This window comes from Anser anser (genome assembly GCF_964211835.1).
Source record: "Anser anser genome assembly, chromosome: 4".
Taxonomy (NCBI): domain Eukaryota; kingdom Metazoa; phylum Chordata; class Aves; order Anseriformes; family Anatidae; genus Anser; species Anser anser.
Genome location: NC_139724.1, coordinates 1,852,401 through 1,876,342, shown reverse-complemented (window position 1 = coordinate 1,876,342; position 23,942 = coordinate 1,852,401). Strand labels below are relative to the sequence as shown.

The 23,942-nt window shown below is 37.9% G+C and overlaps 1 long non-coding RNA gene across 1 annotated transcript in view; it reads right to left on the bottom strand.

Annotated features, from left to right (window-relative positions):
* Positions 1–15,478: 15,478 nt before the first annotated feature.
* The window catches only part of LOC310898572, a 61,435-nt gene continuing 52,971 nt past the window's right edge, over positions 15,479–23,942 (bottom strand). The window contains exons 12-14 of the long non-coding RNA XR_014583438.1: positions 19,254–19,349; positions 17,609–17,666; positions 15,479–15,845 (exon numbers count right to left, since the gene is read on the bottom strand). This is a non-coding gene — a long non-coding RNA (uncharacterized lncRNA). The remainder of the gene's footprint in view (positions 15,846–17,608; positions 17,667–19,253; positions 19,350–23,942) is intronic.

Genomic DNA, 23,942 nt, shown 5'->3' with positions numbered 1-23,942 from the left:
CCATGGTGAGGAGAAAATCCTTAAAGGAGACAACACAATGTCTGGCCACAGCCTCATGTGATTTCCTCACACATAAATACAGAAATCCATCCTCTGAACTGACTAACAACATACCCAACATGAATTGATTTTATTTTAAAGGCCATCTAACCTTTTGCTTTGTATTGGTGGGCATTTAGGGTAAATATTCCTATTGCTAGATTCTTTGGAAACAAGAAACATGGAAAAATTGGGTTATTCCATTTGAATATGTTAGGTTATATTTTCTATGGACAAGACTACTTAGCATTTTTGGAAGGTTGACCTATTATACTGAGAAACACAAAAGCCACCCAAGTCACCTAAAAGACATGGTAACCTTATCTTCCACTTTCTTAAAACAAAGACCCACAGCTACTGCAGCATGAATTGCTTGTCTCCTGTTCATTATCCAAGGAAGGTCTTTACCCATTGTGTTACATTGTATTTCTGAGTTCATTTTCCCCCAGGCGCTCTCGACTGTGCTTGATATTACTTATTTCTGATAGTTAACATTTACTGAAAAGTTTTCTAATAACCCTCCTAATCATAAGGGAAGTAACTAATACCTCAGGTAAACAGAAAAAAACAAGGCTCCCCCCATGAAAAAACAACAATGCAGTATGTGAAACACTGATTTCAGAGCGAGCTGGCCACTCCGCAATAGCACTACCCCTGGGAAGACTGCGTGTGAGTACCTGAAAGAAGACTCAGCCATCACCTCCCGCACAGACAGGCTGTGATCTGACATGGGAAAACACAGCAAAGCAGACAGCTGCCCATCCTGTGTAACCCACTCCTCGTGTAAACCTCAGGGTGCTAAATGGATCACAAATCTGAATAGTAAAATTGCTGTCAGGTCTAACTTCTGGGAGCATAGCTGAGAAACATCTCAGTGCCACGCTTTGCCTACCTATAACAAAGGTCCCCCCATATAAATAAATAAAAAATCAAGATATTGTACAACTCTTTGTTTTCTCTGTATCTATTATATTTACTCATTCTTTCAGAAAAACCCTTCCCAGTCCCCTTACATTCCTTTTGTTCATGTCAGTAGGGATTGCTTGCTCTTGAATCTCAAAGGTTGTTATTTTATAAACTGTGCAATTTTAAGACAATAGGACTTATGATTTTGACTGAAATGGGGGAAAGTGACCTACACTGTCAGCCACAGAGTTATAAATAACTGTTGATTTCTTTTTTTGGAAAAATATCACCGAAATTGTTTCTTCTAATACAGAGAGAAGGACTTGGCTTCAAAAGTAATGCCCTGCTAATACCTTAAAATAGAAGACTTTGTCTAAATGTAGGTACATAAATATCTTAAGAGCAGCAACACCAGAAAGAAGTACAATTAAACTTTTTAACTGAAAACTTACTGATGTTAATCTGTTTCAAGCTATGTATTCAAACCATATATTGGTGAGTGGGGAGGTGAAGGGAAGGCTTGCTTTCTGGGGACTCCAAGAGCATCTGGGAGATCTGAGAGGGGCTCGGACAGGTAAAAGGCTCCACTCTTGCTCCTATGAATTTAAGAATGACTGCTTGTGCCAAATCACAGGGAAAGTCTGTCCAGGATCCTGTCCCCAATAAGAGATAATACAGAAGTGTAGGAACTTAGATCAAGCATGCAGTCATATTTCTCTTCTGCTCTCCCACTTTCTAGCAGTGTGTAACTGAGAGATTTCATAAAGCAAAGATAAGATCTTTGAATTCAGATGAGGAAATGGGTATTTCCTGCAAGCTTTTGTCTAATTTCTAACAAAAAATGTGGGGTACCTGCATCATTTTGGAAGCATTAATTTCCAGTTTAAGTGCTGCAGATGAAGGCCTTAGCTCTGCCTTCCTCTGACAGGCCAGGAAGCTGGAGCTCTTGCCTTTGCTCGGTAGCTCAGTGCTTGTTTTTGCAAAACACCTACCATGGCTTTGCAGGGGTGCACGGTGCACAGGCTATTTATAGCATGGGCAGATTTTAATCCCAGGTGTGAAATGGATAACTGATGAGTATGTACATACTAAGGTATAAAGTCACAGTTTATCCTGGATTAAACATCATGAACTGAGAACAGTGGAGTGAGATGTTCCTGAAAGAGACAACTCCCTTTTGTTTACTGCACTTTCCTGAATTGAGAAACACCCTTCATTTTTGTTTAGCAGTATTTAAGTACGTGCGCAATAAGTTACCTAAACTTAAGTAACTTTAACCTACTCACATTCTTAACATATTTCAAAAATTGTATTGCGAAAATTGCTTTATTCTATTGGTGGTAGACAGGATAAACCAAAACTCTTAATTCTCATGGTACACGAGGGAAAAAAAAAAAGCAATAGACTGGTTATAAAGAATAAATTATTTTGAAATGGGTAGCCTATTAGTGGTAGCATGTAACCTCTTTTTAAATTCCTACAGTCCATGTGGTTTTGTTCAGCTGTGTACATTGTTCTATGAAAGGTACTGAAAATGTTTGATTTGTGGCCCACAAAAATGTGAGAGATTAACATAATAGGAGAATACGAAGCTCATGCATTCTACTATTATTAGTCCTGCTTGCATTACTTGGATGAGAAGTATGAGGTAAAATTAGTATACACATTTTTCCACCATTTATAATACTTTGCATTCCATTCTAATATTCATAACAAATCAGGTAAACTAAAAGAAAAAAAAAAGTCACAACAGCTATCGGTTTCTGATGAACTGGTAGCAGATTATAAAAAAAATGAGCTTTATTCCACAGGTAGCTCCTTTGTCTCCATCCATCCTATTTATGGTGCTAGGCTCCATTCAGAGGCACCAAATACCACAGCTTCACTCTCAGCCATAGATATGCGACTGAGACCATTTTAGGCTCCTTGAGAGATCACTACCCTAAACCGAATGCAGCAAATCCAGCTCAGAGAGCCACACCTCATACCCTGTAGATGGTGAGGCCACATGTGTGTGCAAGCACCACCTTGAACGCTGCTGTGCACAAAGCTGAAATTTGCAGGAAGGTTTTATGTGGAGAAGCAGACTGTGACAAAGCAGTGACGACGATTCTCCTTACACAGCTCAGTGCCGTGGGGCTCAAAAAATCAAAGCCAGTGCATATTTCCTTATGTAAAAAATATTCTAGCACTGGTTATCATTTTTACCTGGCTTTTTCTTATCACTCACTTCAGGCAGCAAAGGTTCTCATATTTGAGTCCAACAAAGCCAGCCCCTAGCGAAATATGCCTCATGGTTGCTGTGAATCAAACCACATGCCGTTGTCTTTGGTCTTGATTTCTTTTCCACACCCAAGCATCATTTGCTGGTATGGTTTTTATTTTGCGTAAATAGCACATGACTGTATTTCAGAAATCAAAGTAACTCAAATTATTCTCAAATTATTTTAGGAGTTTCACTACAAAAGGGAGGTCAATAGTGACTCAAAACAACATTATTATTCCCAATGCCTTCTGGGCCAATACCCACTAATGCATTACATGTTGACAATAACAAAGTCCTGAAGGTAGGAATTCATGACTCCCAGTTATTTTCTCTGCTCAATGATCTTAAAAATGGATATTCCGAAGAACAAACAATTCAACTCACTAATATTTGAAAGATATCGATTATCCAGCTGAAAGCAAACTTTTATTCTCCCTGAAGTAGTAGTGCCATGACAGCTCCAAAACTGTTGTCAAATGCACAATTATTCACAAGTGACTTCAATACTTGTAATTTCTGGTAGGATAACCGAACTCCTGGCCAAATAATCTATGAGATACCTTGGGGTTAGTGTATCTCACAGCATCCAGAAAAATGCCACAGATTTGAGCATGAGACATACATGCACAGTTTTTTTTTCAGCTAACTTGGGGTTAATTTCAAGAGTAGAGGGTGCACCTTACAGAGGCTTTTGCAGCAGTGTGGAAGCAAGGTCTAAGCAGCCCGGGAAATGTGAGACAAGAGGTGTGCTCACATAATACCTGACCCTGAATTAATGAGCTGTGTTAAGAGTCATCTCTTATTAACTCATAGAGCATTTTATATCTCTATAGGGAATGCAGTCATGAATGTCCCATAATGCCCCAGCTAATTAGCAAATTGCTAGTGCTGCTTAGGAGGAAAGGGCTGCAGGGCCAAGGCAGTGTCTGGAAAATGCATGAGGAAAATGAGGAGGAAGAGGAAGGAGCAGCTTTGAGCAAGGAAAGTAAGCTTCTGCTCACTTGAACCAAGGAAACCACACTGCTTTCCAACCCTGATGGCAGATCTGTTAAGTGTATTTGATACTACAGGGAGAGTTATTATAGGCAGCTATATATATTTTTTATTTATTTATTTATTTATTTTTCCTGGTAGTTTTCTAAAATGTAGAGCTAGATTTAAATTTAAGGCAACCGCAGTCCCAATCTGTTATTAGAGTTGGCTTGTGTTCCACTTAACAAACATGCTGATATCAGGTCACTAGGTTGCAGCTTAGATACTGCAGTCCCACCCACAGCTCTTGCTTTTGTGCAAGTGTTCTTTGCTGGTGATATATCATCACTCATTACTTGGTTTATAGCATAAAAACTAGCGGAAAAATGCTGTAAAAACAGCACTGAGTTGTCCCAGTTGATTAGAAAAGCCAGGCTCAGTTGTCCCATCAACTTTCAGTTTTTCTACTTGGTATAATAATTGTCATAAAATGTTGTCAGGGGAATTTGTGTCTGTCTTCTGTTTCCCATAAAGATACATGATAGTAGGTTAACTACTCCCTTTATTTGAGCTAGTACAAGCAGAGATCTTCCATGTATATCTAATCTGGAAATGTATTTAAATTTGGGCTACTCATGTAAACCTAAACCTAGATAAGTGCCAGTAAACTCTAAATTAAGCAGAATTTCAGTTTTACTCTGAAACAGAAAAAAAGCAAGGATCCTTTCATCAGTACTGTTTTAACTATTGTATTGAAGTTTAAGTGCTTGGCAAATATTTTACTTGGGATGTTTCTAACCAATCTGAAGTCTCAAAAACACTATTACCAGGGCAATAAAATGGGAATTTTTGTAGATTGTGTAGGATCCCCAGAGAATAAAAGGCTTGTGAAGGGTGTGTGTGTGTTTGAAGCCTGATGAACTGAAATAAAATGTGCAATTGGAACTGAGGCAGTTGCAGAGCACTTTTGAGTTGAATGGCAGTTCAAAGAACCCTTACTAAGTGATGTACAAAAACTTCAATACACCTCTATTTGAGGCTTGGCTGCACAAAGAAATACGTGTTAATAAACTGAATCATCAGAAATAAATTGTTTCTATGTTCATTTCATTTGATTTAATTTCTGTAAACTCAGATGTATCACATCCATTTAAACTTGTGTTCTGATGTTACACACGACAACATTATTTTGAGGAACTTTATTGTATTTGTAGAACTGGACTACTTGTTCTTCTACAATGAAAACATTTTTCCCCAATGAAAATGTTTTTTCCCCAGAACTGTAGTTATCTACATGAAAGTTTTTAATTAGAGAGTACAATTTATATACAAAAGATGTACATTGATAGTATTAAAGCTGCAGGGGAATATTTTGAAAGTATACTGAGGAATCTAAATGCATAATGCCATTAGCTAGTAGCTGAAATATTGAAGAACATTGCTGGATTCCCTTAAAAGATACCAAAATTTACTGGCTGAACTTACTTATAGTTTGGTAACTGGAAGAGGATACAACCAAAGCAAGCCCTGTTTAACTAGATTTCTTACAAAAGAGAGAAGAAAAGGTGAGCACCACAGACTAGAAGATATTTTATATGTCATCTGTCATCTCTTCTGGAGGAAGGAGTGACTGCTGTCATTCATCTGAGACTAGGAGAAAGGCACCCTCCAACTCATTCTATTCTTGCATTGCACCATGCAGTCAGCAAATTGGGTGAGAGCTGTCACAAAAGTACAGGCTCTGTTTTGAACCCCCTGGACCTAGCCGTCTCCATTGGACGCAGCACACATTGGGGAAAAAAATGGAGGAGTCAGAAAATGGCAAAGGCATGTTGGCTTTGTCATTCTGCCTGCTTCAGCTCACTAAATCCAAATTACCTGGGCTTTATTAAAGCAACAAATTTTTGTTGTTCAAGGCCAATTATAAGCATATTTTTGTTAGAACTTCATAACATGTTAACCAAGAAGTAGCTATTGCAGATGCTTGTTAAAACTAAAACCAAAACCAGCAAGATTTAACAACGGTTTTACCAAAAAGGAAAAACCTGGGTTCACTTCATCGTTCATATAAATGAATGGAAATAGGTCAGTACGATCTTCAGATGAAAGATTCCGTTTCAGATTAGAAATCTATTAATGATCCAGATAACATGCCTAGGCTTTTCCTGGCTATATATTTTAATCTAATAAGAGATATTATCTTTCTTCACAAACCCTGCCTCTACATTCTCACACCATCATGCATACGACAATGTTCTCACTAGTAACTCTACCCAGAGCATCCCTTGGACTGAGAAGCAAGTTTTTGAAAATGACACAGTTCCTCAAGTCAGTGGCAATATAGCCTTTGTTCAGCAATACTGTTTTTTAATTTCAATCGGTATTTTTTCTGTGATAACAGAAAACAAGTATCAGCAGTTCCAGCGTGTTTTATGCACACTGATCAGATGATACTTTTGCCTGTCTGAGCACAACAAACTTCGACGAGCAAGGACATAATTTAAATTTTAGAAAGCCCACACAGACTTAATGGGCTAATTCTCTGCCCAGGTCTGAATTGCACTCATGAGCCCATATTTTTTCCCACTTCTATGCTATGTGGTAAAGAGCACATACAAGGTCTCATTCTGATTGCTTCTCTTTGGAAGGGTAGAGACTTCTACACAATGGTAGAATTTTCCCCTAGTTAGCAATGCCAAGAGACATCATAGCAAACCCTAAAGACAGTGTTTTTAAAGCAAATATCATGCTCATCTAACCCCATCAGTGAGATCCAAGCACTCCTGTGTCTGAGACTGATGATTAGGAAAATAAACTACAGGCATATGCATAAATGGCCCACTGTGGCAGCACAATATTAGACTCTGCTGCACTGGAACAAAGTGCCTTCATTACATTTTTATGATAAATATCTCCCTTGCACTGCTGCAATTATCAACGGGCTTGATTAAGGGATTGATTTGAATGCAAACAGCATAATTGACCCAGGAGGAAAGATGAATGGATATGGCCAACGCAGCCTTTAAATAAGTGTGTTACAAATACGTGGTAGCATGGGGAAATGTCACCAGTCATGATTTATTATTTTGCCATTCTCCTTCAAATGAAAAATGAGATTTGCTTTTGTTGCATACAGCATATATACTATTTTCCAGCATACGATGCCATTTCAGATAGTCTTCAAATCTTTTAAATGGGACTTCTTTTTAGTGTATCCATAAAGTCATGACATATATTTGTAGGGGCATTAAAAAAAAAAAAAAGTATTGAACATTTATCCAGAAGCCCTTTTATAAACAACAATAAACAAGAAGTATAAGATTATTAGAATAATACTTCAGCTTGTTGTCACTTACTACTGAGGGGATAAAAATGAAACAAAGAGCCAGAGCTCTCTGAACTACTGAAAGCTGATTTCTGCAGCATTCAGGGGGTATTAAACTTTCTACACAAAGTGTCTTTCAAATGTCTAGGACATCTATCCTGTATTTATCACTGTTTCATTCCCATATGGACTAATATTAATAGCGGTTGGCATTTCTTCTGTGCTTTTCATCTTCAAATTGCCCTATGCACATAATCTAACATATTGTCTGTTGCCTCACTTTGTGAGGCAGTTGTGTTCTTTTTGTTTGTTTGTTTGTTTTGTTTTAATAGCCACATCTAAAGATGTAGAAAATCAAATGTGAGTCAAAGACTTTGAAAGTTAAACTCAATGTGTCAAAGCAGTTTTAGACTTGGGTCTAGCTGGATCCAACTGATGGATGAAGTGGACAAGACCTTATCCTCCAGAGCTCTGCCCTGCAGCACCTCTTTCTGTCTTCACACTGAGGGCACTGAGCATCAGTGGGTCATTCAGGCTGCACAAGCCACTGAAGCCAGGTCCAGCCAAACACCATCAAGATGTTTTATTGTGGCCTCCCTGCCACAGATTTTAAATTGGTCCTGATAAAGAGGATAGATGAGGCTCATTGCCCTTGCGTGTATCCTGGCTCTTGAGACTGACCTGTTCTGAGGTCTACTTTTCAATTTAAGCTCACTTTATTTCCCTGCTTCAACATACCTGACAGGGCTGTGGTTTAGGAGGACTATGAAAGTCTGTTTTGAAATTGTATCAGAAATTAAGTTGTTCATCTGGACACCTGCTTCTTTTATGGGCAAGGGGAGGGATGGACACAGGAGAGAGGAAAACTGCACCTGTTGTGAAAAGGATGGGACATTCAGTTTACCATTACAATACAATCAGCAAATCTGATCCTTGTGCCCTTTCATATGCCAACAACATCTTAGCTTGGAAACTGCAGGTGGAGAGAAGAAAGACGGCACAGTTTAGAATTAAAGATGGACAACGGATGTGGGCCAAACAGGGTGAGGTGTTGCACACAGGGCACATGGCATGCAGAATGTAAAGAATTTTGAAATTAACAGAATAAAAAATGCACCAGGAAGTACACAGTCAGTTGAGTTAATAAACAAAATCAAATGTAGCAACCATTGGTTTTGTTCATGAGTATTTATTCCAAAGGCTAGTCCCTAACCTACTTTTCTAAGTAAACTAAATGATGAATTTGTCTAATGTATAGAAGAATAACTATGTTAATGTAATTACTGAAATGACAATATCTATCTTACACCTTAAAATTGCTGATGATGGATGAATGACACTCTGAATGGTAAGGAGCTTAATAGCATTGCTTTCATCTGTCCTGAAGCATTAGGGAAGCCTGCTCACTTCCCAGTACACACATCTACTCTTCAAGATAATGTTCCAGAGATTTGTATTGTTGTCAACTCAAACTCAAATAATGCCTAAAAACACAAAGAAAACTAATTCTTTTTCACAAAAGGGGGTACATTAACGTTAGCTTGAAATGGACCAATTGACACAAAAAATACACATTTTTCTCTCTTTACAGCATTGCTACTTGGTTTGTGATGACAACATTTCCACTTCTACTGCTGGCAGTCACTCAACTCTTAGATCCATTTAATCCATTTCTTTTACATGCTGAAAAATAAATCTCTAAAACTCCCTTTAGTCTGCATCAAACCAAACAAGAAAAAGATTTTAATAATAATAATAAATCATTATGAATAGTTTTGCAGAGAAAGCAAAAAGCCCCCCAGACAAAGACCCTAGACTGGCCACAACTTTTTCTGTTGCCCTAGCTCTGCACATTTATTAAAAATGTGATAGTTATAAACTAAAGGCATCTTTAATCTACTTAAATGTAATTCAGACAGACAGCAAACTGTGCTGTCTGGGACCTTACAAACGTGTGAAGTTGAACACTTGCTTATCCCGCATGAACACCTGCAATTAGCCTGCCAGTAAGAGCCACACAGCAGCTCCATCAGCAAAAACAAAATGCACAGAGGAAATCTGAATATGACTGTTAGTTCAGAATGGAACATACTCCCGATCTAGACTGGATGGATGTATTGATTGGAAATTTAGCATTTCACATTTTGAAAGACCTTCATCCATTTTTGACACTTGAGCACCACTACTGAGATCACAGCATTTTAAAGCCATATTAAGCTTTGCATACTGAACATTTTAGAAAGAAAAGAGCTGTAAACTCAAAATGTGGATATGAGCTTGAGCTGTATTTTGTTTCAAAGAACACTTAATTTGTGTCTAATTTTTTTTCATATTGGTGCATCTACAATGACAATGAAGAAAGAGTGGTTTATGCAGTACCACAAAACTCATACAAAGTGGTTATTGGATATACTTAGTTTATGGAGCTAAAATATGAACTAAATAAAGTTAGATGTCTTTAAATATACCTGTATAAAACATATATTCAAAGTTATAGATTCTTACTATTGGGTATTGTCAAATTTAGTTATTATTAACCAATAATTTAGGTAGTTTGAAAGGTTCAAGCTGTTTGTGGTGATTCCAACTGAAAAGAAAATCACATGGCTAATAACAAATGTGACTTAAAGCAACATCGGTTACATAGTAACCTAAAAGGACAAAAGAAGCCTTCTTATGCTATGAAATGTTTACTTGCAGAGCACGCTAGTAAAACTTCATTTAAAAAACAAGTTATAGGCATAGGAGTAATATAATTCTTCAGTTGAATAAGAAGCACAGCTCTTCAACACATTTATTATATATATATAAAATACAAGTAGAAGTTATTTTGAAAGAATATCTTCTCATATTTCATTAAAAAATAGAGTTACAGAAATGCAGTATCTGATACCAAGAATCCCAATGCATCCAGATACTGAAGTAATCATGATACATGTCTGGAATATCTGAATTTCTGTCAAAATTTGCAAAGGAGGTAAAGGGTGAGGTAAGTAGGCCACACAGCAAATCAAATTTAGCTTATAACAAAATATACTATTCTTTCATACAACTATCTGTACAGTTTTGCCATCTTTAATGGCAAATCTTTAAAATGGAAAATCGGAAACACTTTCATCCAGAAAAAGAACTGAAAAATATTTCTTTAGTGAAATTTCATAAAAGTAAGCATCTGATTAAAGAACTTCTCCCAAAGTTTAAGGTAGAAACAACCCAGGATGGTCAGAGCAATGTTGCTACAAAGCATGATGTGAGACTCCAGAAACCATGAAATGTAGTTTGGTCCCACCTGGTGCTCTTGGGCCCTTGCTCTACTAGGAGGAAAATTAACTCTGTCCTAACTGAAAGCAGACACAAGGCAAGATGTATCCTTCAGAAAAATAATAATTTCATAGCACTTTCACTCATTCTCTACCAGCTCACTACACTGCTGCTTTCCAGAATTTTGTTGCAATATGCCAAAACTGAAGCCCTATTTCTGAATGAATGCTCAGAGTTGACCTCTCAGATTTACCAAATCCAAAGTGAGGTTGAGGTTTTAGAACCAGATTTATTTACAAGAAAATTTCTTACAAGGACAATTGGAATAATACGTTGTAACTGTGTGTAACTGAAAAAAAATAAAAAAAATAAAAAAATAAAATCAGTGTAGCTGTGTTGCCATGACCAGTGATCATCTCTAACAACTAGGCTGAAAGAGGTGTGTCAATTTTTTCTGTTATATAATATAGTTAAATATTAATGGAAGTAGGGATTGAAACCCATAACTTTCCCTTACCACAGTATATTCCCTAAAGCCCTGGCTTTAGGGATTCATAAATTCTCACTGTTCTAATAAATACTCACATATTTCATATAACCTTGGGTTCACTTACTGAAATCAGAGAGAGACAACCCTTTTCACCTAATCTACTTATTGCTGACAGGGTTCCCAAGCTCTGAAGGTGTAAGTGCAATATGCTGAGAAGAAAAGATACAGTGGTGTTCTCACATCTTGGTAGAGAACTCTAGCTACAGACTTTCGAATTTTAAAAAGGCAATTATAGCCTGTGGTCATCTCAGCAAAGGCTTTCTTGATGTTTGCACTCAAAAAGAAAAGCTGGCTTATGTTTCAAGTTCGTTGAGTACTCAGTGCAGTTATCGACTTAACCAGATCTATAATAAAACCATCCATCAAGAGTCTGTAGAGTTGCCGATTAGCTTCCAGCTTGCAGATGTATTTCTAAGACAGCACTGCTTTGTGAAGAGCAGATGTGTCTTAATGTGGTAGGAGATGATAGAAAGGCTGAGAAAAGAGCAAACCCACGCCACCTGTATACTGTATGGAACCTGAAAGTTTACTCCTCAGCAAACAAACCAGCAAACTAGCAAATATAAAAACAAAACAACAACAAAAAAACCTTTAACTGGATTGATTAACTAACAGTTTGAAAAGAAATCCAGTTTGAATTGCTTAATGATGATTTTTCAAGCCAGAACCCTTCATTGTTATGATTAATAAAACTCTATCCATGTTTCCATGGCCATTTACTACTATATAACAGGGATAAAATTGAACAAGAGGAATGCAGCTCATAGTGGTAAGAACGCTTCATAGCATAAAGCTATGCAGATAGAGGTCAATCTATCATCCTTCATGCAACATCTAGCAGTAATGACAATATCCCAGCTCAACACTCAACAGATGAAAAATATGGATATCACATACAATTCTATTGCCCTGAGCTAAGCTACATGAAGTCAAATGCAATTTAAAACCAAGGATAAAGTTTGTAACTTCACAAATTTTACTTTGTGCTCTACTTCAGCATAAAAGGACATGCTGGACTGCTTCATCGCTATTTGGCCTCAGTTATACTTGTGCCAGGACGCATTGTGTTTTTCCCCTTCTCTTGACATGGGTGTAAAGTTTCATTATAAGGTAAATCCTGCAATAAATGCACCTTGGTGTTTCCCATCTGATTGCTTCTTCTTTGCATTTTTTTTCCCTAGTCCTTCCTTCTTCTTTTTTTCTTTTCCTTCCTTCAATCATTTGCAGACAGAGCTTAAAATATAAAATATTTATTACGTGCACAGTCAGAATAATAAACTAAAGATGCTCTGGGAGTAGATTCTAACTACTCTTGAACAATTTGATTTATGTTTTTAAGGGAAACACTTCATGTATGGAAGCAGCCACCAATGCTGGGGTGCTCTGGTCCTATGAGTATTTTACTCAGTTCTGATCTCTAGTTACATGAAACAGGACTAATTTACCTTATCTTATCTTCTTCTGATTGATTTTCAAATGTGTTTTGGATGAACAAATAATACAGAGCACAAGATAGATGAATATAGGCAAAGTTGATGGCTGTCAGGCTTACCACCAACAATATATATGGATGTTCTACTTCTCTCCATCCATCTTTTTTATGTATTAACTTGCTAATTGACTTTTAAACTAAATATGTTTAAAAAAAATCTGAAAAATCTGAAATCTTCCACTGCTGGGAAAAAATATTCAAATGCTAAGTAACTTTTTAAAACCCCCATATTCTATATTCAAATATTAGACTTCTAATTAAAAAAAAAAAACAAAACAAAACAACAACAATCCAAAATATACTAACATCCCCTGATAAGCTCTTAGTTGAAACACTAGTCTAATGCTTTCATTAACATTAAGAGTGACATTTGTTATAATAGTGATAAAGTTGTTTAATTACTAAGGAGCACTTTAGAGATATGTGAGCTGCCTTGAAAAGATGTGGCATTTGATGACAGGGTGTTCTCATGACAGGGTTGTAGATGCAGCTGGATAGTTTAGAAGCCTAGATCTGGATCTGCAGATCATCAATCACACTTTGATCTTATTTAACAATACAAAATGTAGTCAGAGACATAGACTAGGCTATTTTGAAGTTTTTTTTAACAGACACGCTTTCAGGATTTTGTGTGTGTGTGCAAACAGATAATAATAAATTATTTGAGTTCCCTCTGCTGCTCTGTCAATCACAAACACTCATTTGTGTGTCACTCATCTAAAAGAAACACTTGAGAATAAGTCATAATACACCAAGGACCAGACAAGCAAGGAGGAGATCAATACCTTGCCAGCACATGGCAAAGCAGGGACGCAAAAATGCCACTTTGTGGTTCCCCAATCTCTTCTTGCACCCCCAGGAATGAGAGCAGCTTGGCCACATCCCCTGCCCTGAGCAGCAGACAAAGAACAAGAAGGCAGAGGGGCCTCCTGGGGGAGAGGGAGGATGGCGGAGGGAGCTCGCCCCTGCCTGGCAGTGAGGGTGGCAGTCACCCATGCAGAAGAAGGGAGCTAGAAGTGGGGTAGGTGTCCATACCACGTATGTTTGAAAACAGCAGAAAAAGACCCTAGGGAGGGAATAACTCCTAAAGCCTTGCATAGCACCTTGCACTCAGCATCTTGCTGACCTTCACCTTTTGGAGTACAGACCGTCTCCTTTATGCAGGCTCCCAAATCCTGTGACCCATCTGCATCATTTTTTTCTGCTCTGTCTACCTCAAAAGCTTCCTTCCTGAATCCCAAAGGATTCAGTTGCATAGCCATCCTCTATAGGATGACTACCCAAATTGTCAGCTTCTCTTCACCCAACTCCTGGCCATCTTTGGGGACACCTTACTGAATGTAATGGACTGTGATCTGACTTCAGTGGGAGCTCATACATTGTTATACGGTTCGGATTTCAGATTAGTGTCTCTCCCATGCATTTTAAATGCTAATATTTCTCTTAGGGTCAGCATAGTTAATCGAGGCAGAACTTGCATCAACTCTCATGCACAGTATGGTTTCACATATATTTACTGGGTCAAAATGGGCACTGACAGTATTGGGGCAGATACTTTTAGTGGCTCAGGTCTTGCTACAGACATTTATCCACTAATGAGTTCTTTCTCTTTTTCCATTGCTCTTTGAGGAAGAAAAAATAAGAAAAATGTGGAGGTAAATAGATGACTTGTAAGGAGAAACAAATTCAAAACATGGCTAGACAGTTGTATTGAAATGTTTGCTAAGCCTCTATCCTTGCATACAAACAATGGATTCAATATCATCATTTGTGATGACCCATTGGAAGTATTTGTCAATGAAGCTCTTCCTATTCATATGTTTTTCCAGTGTTTATGGCACCTTCATTTGTACTGGACATGACACAATGTCAGTGTAGCATTTTCCCTCCTTACACCTTTGTGATATTATTAGTGACAAGAAGAAAGGCATGTTGTGTGCATAGTAACAGCTTTTCGAAGGCAAATAACTCAGCTGCTGTGCCTGATTTTTATTTTATAAACGGCATCAGCTAATGATTAATTATAAAATAAAAATAATGCAAGACAGCCCAAGGTATCTGCCTTTTCAGAAGCCATTATGGTGCAGGCAAAATGTCTATCTTCCTACTGTGAATTGCATTAGGCAGACACAAAGTGGGGGCTACATCTTCAAAGTAACAGATACTTAAAACATGGCTGAATTCTCTCATCCCCCTCAACCTGTCCCATATTCTCTACTTAAACCTCTGGAAGCTGAAATAGTATAGGGAGAAAAAAAAAAAAGTTTTCTAAAGGTTTGTCTTCTTTTTTAATTTGGTAGTTTAAACCTTTTTGGAACTATTACAAGGTTTAAATACACTAAATATGTCTTCATAGGAGTCTGGTTACAGAATTTAGACTTTCTGTCAGTTAAACACCCACATGCCTACATCCCACATCCATGAACTTTTCCTATCCCTCTGCCCCCCTTGTCAGTCCCCTGACAGTTGCCTTTAGTGAGGAAAACCCTTTTATCATTAAGCTCAGAAAATTCTACACTGTGTTTCATCAGACGTTTTTCAGTGGCTTCAGACAGTTCTTCTCTGCACTCCTGTGGTTCCCCCACCTCAGAGATTGGAATGAAGATGCCTGGGAGTCCATGCTGAAAGCAGCCGTAGCTGAGAGCATTTTGAAATCTTATAGTTGGAAATGGGATGAAAGAACAAAGTTTTATCCTATCAAACATTTTCAGATTTATTCTATTGTGGTAACAGATTAATACCCTGAAAATTGCCAGCCCTATTTTAAGTGTGATGTTTCACAATACCTTAAGTTGGTATATAAAATAAGCTTACTAACTGCAGAAGGTAATTTACATATATTGTATAGGTCATTTACAATAAACTGGACGACCACATTAAATAACTAGTTAAAAAAGAGAAAAGAGAAAGAGAAAAAAAATACACAAAGCTTAATGGTGAATGGCATAAGGAAGCAGCTACATGCAGAAGAAAATCTGTCATACAGAAGATAAAATGATGCCACCCTTCAGATCTGAAGCAAAGTAGTATTTCACTATAATGACAGAAATGAAGCAATACAATGAGTTTTACCTTGAGTAATGAGTATTAGCTATCATCATCAAATGGCTGCAGGTAAAAGTTCAGGACAAAATCAACTTCTTTCATTTGATTTCACATCTAACTCTGTGTAAGCAGCTTGAATTAATCAAGAGCAGAAATTTCTGCAGAATATTCATTCAGCATTTTATCTATGTGAATCACAGCTGCTTACTGCAGTGTACTTGCTTTAACATGACCTAATGCTGGTTTCAGGTATACAGATAATCAAACAAAATGACCTTGGATCACCTCTTGTCCTGGCAGGCTTCTGCCTCTGCAAGTGACAGGAGGAGGTTGCCAGCTCTGCCTGGAGCTGGACTCCCTTCCCAAATCACATGCCCCAGCCCTGCCAGGGGCAGAGTCCCTGGGGTTGGTACCCAAGACCAAAAGCCCATCCTGCCCCCTAAGTGGCAGCCCACTGATCTACTACTGCAGAGCATCTCCCTTGGCACTAGACATCTGGGTTTGGCCAAATGAATCCAGCTGTCTTTTCCATAGCACTGAAATGAGTATATAGCATATTTATTATCATTTCACTGGTTAGCTGGGGGCTGTTTCAGAGTTTGGAAAGTCGGTATCTCTTTTTAGCCACCTTATTCTGTTGTTTCCTCCTTTTATTCCTTTTTTTTTCTAATTGGTGTGGCTTTTCTAATGTGGTAATTTTTCTAGAAATTAACACAAGTTATTGTTGGTGGTGATGGTTTTTGTTTGTTTGTTTGTTTTTTCTGGGTGGCTTTTTTTTTTTTGGGGGGGGGTGCTGAAATCTAGTTATATTTTCTCTAATGAAATGTTATTTGCCATTGTCACTGTGAATTAAGTATGTAACACAATCCATCCCAAGTTCTTAAAGTTCCTAAAGGTTCTCCTTTTTGCTTCTGTCCTTGTGGCAGTTTTCATCCAACTATTGCAACATATTAGGGAAACTAATGATTTAGCAGTCTTCAGGGGTTAATGGGATATATCTATAGATAATAATAGCCTTCCGAGTTAACTCTTAACTATCATTAAACAGTGTTTAAAAGAATGTAAAATCTTGATTTTATATTAATGTTATTTAATTTTATATAGGTATCGCATTTTAAAACTACAGAAAATTAACTGTAAAAATAACTATACTATAATTAACAAACTCACAGTCTGCAAGTGTTGATCCTCTGATATGTCTGCTAAGCACTGCAAAATATCCCTGTTCACCCTTAGTGTGTCATTAAAGTTACAGAATTAATGAGCAATGAACTGGCATTACAATGTTTAAAGTACTCTTTATTTCGAGAGGTCTAGGAGAGTAACTGGGTGGTGTTTCAGTTCTCATTTTTAATAGTTCAGTGAGTTAATCCTGTCAGTTTTATTTCTGAACTTTTTTTTTTTAGCTCTCCTGCAGAAGGAGCACTGTCTCTGGCACGGATCCCTAAGGATCTGAAAGGGTTGTGTCGCTTTCTGGGCTCGAACTACTTGACAAAGCATCACACAGATCCATGTAGAGGTGCCCTATGAAACTCCCACTATCTATTCAAAGAGGTTTTTTTGACGAAGTTTCTCTTTGCTTTTGTTCAATACGTCTGATTTTTTTGATACTGACTTTGAATCCAAGAGTTGAGTATGACCACAATAAAACATTAACGTGTTTGGACAGACTAGCAAGAATTGTTAGTGATGTTTTTCTTTTATTTGCCTTTTATTTTACTGTGCAGCTTGAGTAACAGCATAGCAGCTTACCCAGCCTCTCTCCTTTGTCCTGGTACAGTTGGAAGTGCTGGCCACAGGACTGTATATCCTAAAAAAAGGAAGGGAAAGGTGGGATTTGTGGTGGCTTCACAGGTCACTGACAAAAGAGGAAATAGGAGCAAATGTGGGGAGTGTATAATGAGTGATATCCAGATTTTGGAATAGGTAGGAAGCAGGAAACGGCACAGACACAGGGATGCTGGAGTTGAGCACAAACAGAGCTTTAAATACAGCTGAGAGCTGAAGACTCCAGAAGAGTTCAAACAGCAGCTCGACCAGAGGCCCAAGTGGCCATGGCTTCAGAAACACAAGTGTGTGTGCCTGGGGACCAGGCAAGGAGTGACTACCCCATCACACAGCCACAGTCCCGCAGCCACTGTTGTCTACCCCACACATGGCGGAGAAAGGCACATTGGTAAAACAGCTCTTTAAACATGTTGTAACAGCAGAATTCTCTCAGAAGTGAATGTCAAAATTTTGCCCACCAACAGAAGTCTGCCAAGCATCTCACATAGTTAGTAAGGCTAAGCTCCCTCTTCAAATTCAGCTTTCAGAAAGGCACTGTTAATAGTCAATGGGACCATTTCTAGATTAAAAAATAATATAATAAATAATAAAAATCATGGCTAGCTAACACTTCCCATTACTGTCCTTAGCCATGCTCTCAAAGTATTTCTGCCCTGCCTACTACTGCTCGCAATATTTAACTTAGTTACAATTGAGTTCCTGTATTTCCTTATTTAGCCTGAGAAACAATTAGGTATCATATATCCTTCTACAGACATAACCAGAATGGAGTCATAATGTTGTCCATAGAAAAAACTGATAACAGTTCAGTAGTGTGATAGTCTGACATTCCGCAAATGAAGAAAAAAGAACAAACAACTGAAAATGGTTGTTTTTTATTATTTTTTTAAGTATAATTAATTACATGTGTAAATAAATTAGCTGCAACTCTGGAAAAGCAATTAGACAACTAATTATAGAGGAAAATGCAATTGAAGGCTCAAACAGATGACCACCCATCTGCTAACCATCCCAGGTGTTTATGTGCTCTCTTGGTTGTTTATTTAGGTTTATAAAAACACATCTGTTCACAGAACTCAGACCCATCTACAAAACATAATACACAGAAGTACAAACAAACTCAGCCCTCCCAAAAGCAGCTTTTTTTTTTGATATTTTGATTATTATTATTTTTTAATTCTTCTACTGCTGTCAGACCAAGAAATAGTTCCTGAACCCACTAAAGCATATACATTTCAGCATACACCCCAAAATGCTGCTTGTCAGTGGATCACACAGCCAGGTGTTCCGCTCAGTAAGTCTAAGACAAGGTTTCAGTGCAGTTCCTTTAAGGTCAGCTCTTTTTACCTCACTAAATACAGTGTTTGAGAAAGAGGTGTTTTTTTTGTGTGTGTTTTTTTTTTTCCTTCAGTGATTTATTCCCTTGAGAGAAGTTTACTGCAACTAAACTACTTATACAAGAGCCTAAGTAAACAAGGAAATGGTAATATGCTTCCAAGTGTCTGCACCTAATGATTTAGTTTTCAGTTTTATATTTATTTTTAGGCTGTATGAGTTTCACATGTGACAGGAGCACTTCATTTACTTCCCATGTTCAATGCCATCTCACCTTCTGTAGCTCCTGTCTCAGCCAGGATGGGGGAGATTGCCCTCATCTGTGCAGCAGCTTGGACAGCTCTGTCATAGCTTGATGAAAAGGATCTGACTGACAAAATTAAAAAAAAAAAAAAAAATGTAATTAGGAAAAATATTCACCTTCATGTAACTGTTCATTAAAACTTCATCAAGTTAAAAGTGCAAGTACAACCTTGCATTAAAAATCAGGTTTATTTTTAAAATACATTCAGACTTTTGCTAGACTAATTGCATCTATAATAGTATCCTCAGTCTACATTAATGCTCCAATGCCCTAAATACTGAAGTTTAAAACTTTTTTTTTTTTTTTTAAAGATTATCTCTCGGTTCATCAATAAATATTTTCAGTCTTCACACACTTCCGTGATTTTTTTTCTTCTACCAGATGACACCAAAACCCCTTCCTATGGTCAAATTTGAAAATAATGTCATACGTGGAAATAAGGACACTTTTTAGTTCACATACTAATAGGTTGTTAGGAATGGGGGAAAATGCATCACTTATGACACCTCTTCCAATCTCACTGTCACACACACACAGTCAAAGTTTCACATGTACAGAATGCTGTGGCCAGCTGCAATTCACCTCATTTTAGTTGACTCCCATACTTTTAGTATTTAGTAAAACCCTCATGACAACTATTTTCTCTAATGAGCAAGAAGGTAACCTGCTGTGGTTTCAGCCATTGACTGCTCCAGAATCAAGGCTTGGATTGACAAAAAACTGTTTTCCTAACATAACAGAAAGTCATGAGCTTAACTGCAAGTCTGATCCTGCCACTTTTAAGAAGTTGCAGGTAGAAGAGTAACCCTGTCTGTCCATTTTCCAGGTATCATAGTTACATTAGTTTCTCAGTATTAACAAATGCTACTGCCCACATGGGGCCCTTGATGCTAAGTAAGGCTACTTGGGCAGCAACTGTGTCACATTAAGAGGTTATTGCTCTTCTTTCTGATGACCCCACTGCCCGTTTCACCCCTACTGGAGGTTACAGACTTCTCCAAACTGTCAATTAATGGCACGTGTAATTGCTTCTAACCCAGTTCTGTCTAAATGAATCCAACAGCTAAAACACTTCTAATAGTAGGGGTTATCTAACACAGCTCATTTTAGCAAAACTGGCTTATGGGGAAACTACACATGCAGTTACACTGACAGATCTGAGAGGCTGGTAATTTCAGGGAAAGGGTGATGAACAGCTGAAGATGAGGTATGGAACAGCAGAAAAACTTTAACACAAGTTAACTGAATCCAAAATGGCAATCTGATAGTAGTGTTACTGTGCTATCTCACACCCATCCTTCAGATAGATGTACAATAGGTATTTATGCATGGCTTAACAAAGCACTTTTTAGCAAAATTCATGGTGCATCCATCAGTTTTCTCATTCGGCGTTTTTCTTTTTAGATCCTCAGAATACCAGCAGTGAGAAAGCAAATAGAGTATTATTACAGAAATCATATCATCTAGCTGTAAGCTTTCATCTTGTCAGACAGAGGGGAGGGGAGACACCTGTGGACAGGCACAACCCTTTATTTATATATTTTTAATGAGAAGCAAGTCCATACTGATGAAGAAAAGAGAGACTGACTTGCTAACACTAAAGCAGATAAGAGCACTTTCTAAAAGTAAAAAATATGCTTCCGTTGCACTGAGCTACAGATTTCATGAAGCGCCTCTGAGTGCTGACACGTTACTAATGGAAGGGCTGTTTCACCCTGAAATGTGCCAAACTCACTTGGGAATAACAGTGGAAAATGCTAACGGAGAGCCTTTTCCTCTCTTCAGGCACACGCTTGCTTAATATGAGGGTGTCAAAGCTGTTGAACAGCATTTGTAATTGGCTTTGTCTGTTCCAGAGAGCAACTCAAGGGAGCTTTTTAAGGCATTCTTAACTGGCTCAAGGCCTAAGTTAATGAGGATGGAAAAGCATGGCTGGGGTGGCTGGGTGAAGTAGACCTTACAAGTGTAGAGCAGTGGAGAGCTTATAAGTACATTTCCATAATAACTCTCTCTACCACAAAAAATAAGGATCTGCTGGTTTTAAGTTACCATCAATTTCAGCCCCCCTCAAATTATTCCATCCTGAATGGTGTGTGAAAACTTTTTGCTAAAAATCCTTTTTCGGCAAAATACTCATCACATAACTCTCACCAAGACTCCGGCATAATTACAATGTAGAGAAATTCCAACAAACTTTTGAACTTCAGCCATTTCTGTAATTACATCGCTTCTCAGTTGCTGCCCGCCTATAGTTAATAGCAATAGAAAGAAAAGAGTGTCTTTAACCAATTTAGCACGTAGCTGGTTAAGCTGCCACAGTTACAACTGTACTATGGGTGAAAGAAAGCAAGTGGATGAGGAATGTCAGTGTGGTATGTAGCCAAAGAGTGTGTGGTGTGCGCACTGTGGGGTGCTGTTTGGCTTCCTTTGTACGTTCACCATTTGTCCCTGTCCTAAGGTTTTCATCAGTTCTCCAGTTCCATACTTCAGTGATGAATCTAAAGTCAATGAGGTTTCAGAAACTGGCCTCCATTCAGCCAGACACAAGGGCTCGTGCATTCCCATTCACACCTGCCAAGCGTGTCATTTAAGGCTTTCTGAAGATTCAGGCAGAAAATGATGAATCAATTTAGATTTAGTGACTGCTTCAAGGTTATTTTTACCATTTTGCAAGTTGGAAATTTAATTATAACTTTTCTTTCCACTTCACAAGAAAACCCTCAGTTCCGGAGCCCAGGTGATAAAATTTACCAAGACAGGCAGTGGTGGCAATCCTGATCCAGGGCCAGACATGATCGCCTGTGACTTAAAACCAGGGAGGGTTTCCTGGGAGGCAGTCACAGGAGGAGAGCTGCCAGGGGCTGCAGCTATGACAAGCCGACCAAATTGTCCTGCCAGCACTGTTGAACAGCTTACACTTGAGGCACAGCAAGCTTTAGTCACAGCTGAGGTTTTCACCCCTTTCTAGGCACACGGGCTTCCCTCGCTTCATAATAAAAGCTTTCAGCAACCAACAATTGAAACTAGTATTCCTTAAAATTTTCTCCATCACGTGTACAAAACTTCAAGTGAAAGAAACCTGATTATGAGTAGCTACACAGATTCACTCCCCTACATTGCGTCTGCATCCCTCAGCTCTGCAGGAAATGCCAACAGGCTGCTTGTGCTGCATGACACCCAGTGCACAAATCTGCTACGATGGCAAAACCGCGCCCGCATTACCAGTGGGAACGTGGAGGCATTTTTATGTCACTGTAATTAGTTTATTTTTGCTCATGTTTATGTTTTTTTTTGTTTTGTTTTGTTTTACACACAGCTTTTTATTCAACACTTGGCATTGCAGGTTCCTGATAATCATGGAGTCTAACAAAAAGAAGTATATATAGGTCTCCCATAAAATAGCATTTGCTCATCACATTTGGACTGACACTTTCAATCTTTCTAATTTTTTTTTTTTTTAAGACCCTAATTGAAAGCCCTGCAGAGAAGCTGTCAAGTTAAATTTATGACAAAATAGCTGCTTCGGCAGGTTGGTTTTCAAACTGCCAGCTGGAAATGAGACTGACAACCACATGCGTGACAGAAAAATAGCTCAATCTGAAGAACTTTTAAAAATTGGTATTTTTTATAATTGATCTGAGGTTCTTGAAACAGGAAGACAAAGATGCTTTGCTGTTTTGCAGAGCCTTTATAGGCCATATTTTAGAAAATGACTTCCTCGGGAAAATTTCTCTTAAGAACGGCATTTAAGCAGAAGTTTAAGTCCCTCTGAGATTTAAGCAATATCGAAGGCTGAGTACGGATTTTAAAATGATGTGTTAAGAGGGCCGATTTTCTGACAGACTTTCAAAATACACAGTTCAGAGAATACGCGTTTAAACAAGGGTTCGCACCTGTAAGCTATACAAACATTGCCAGCTATGCAAGCACCACCACAAAATGCTGGTATGCAGACATTTCTGATCTGTAAAGTTCCAAAATTTCCTGCTAGCTGAAATTTGTTCATGTCTTTTTGTCTCAAATCTTCTACCCAGTGTACATTTTGATAGAAACTAGCAGGTGAATGTATTATACCAACTACTGTAGTTACACCTTGGATTTTAATTAGGCTTGTGTCAGGTCCTTGGGGGGGGGGGGGGGGGGGGGGGGAAGGGCTATGTAGGCTATGTCAACAAATGAATTGAGAAAGTCTGTCTGTCTGACAAGTGGTCTATAACAGATTTTATATTTATCTACCTTATTATATAATTACTTTGAATAAAATAACCTGTTTTTCTTATAGCAGTGCATTTGTGTACCAGGATGATTTTCTTTTCTATCCATTTTTAAATCATTCTAAAAAAACTATTTTCTTTCAAAATCTGAATTTTACAAGTTTCCCTACTTCATCACCACTTATGTTTTCTCCAAACCCTTTCATAAAATTCTATTATAATCAGAAAGTGCTTTTAAAATGGAAAGAAAAAACAAACAAACAAACAAACAAAAAAAAGAAAGTATCTAGTGAAAAGGGTAAAACAGACGTGGGAATAAAATAAACCTCAAAACACAAATTCTTTCAGCTGCTTCTTAAATCTGATAAAGTCTCTAACATCACAAAAAAAAAATAAAAAATGTGTGTGTGCGCACATATGCAAGAAAGCAATTGTATGCATTGAT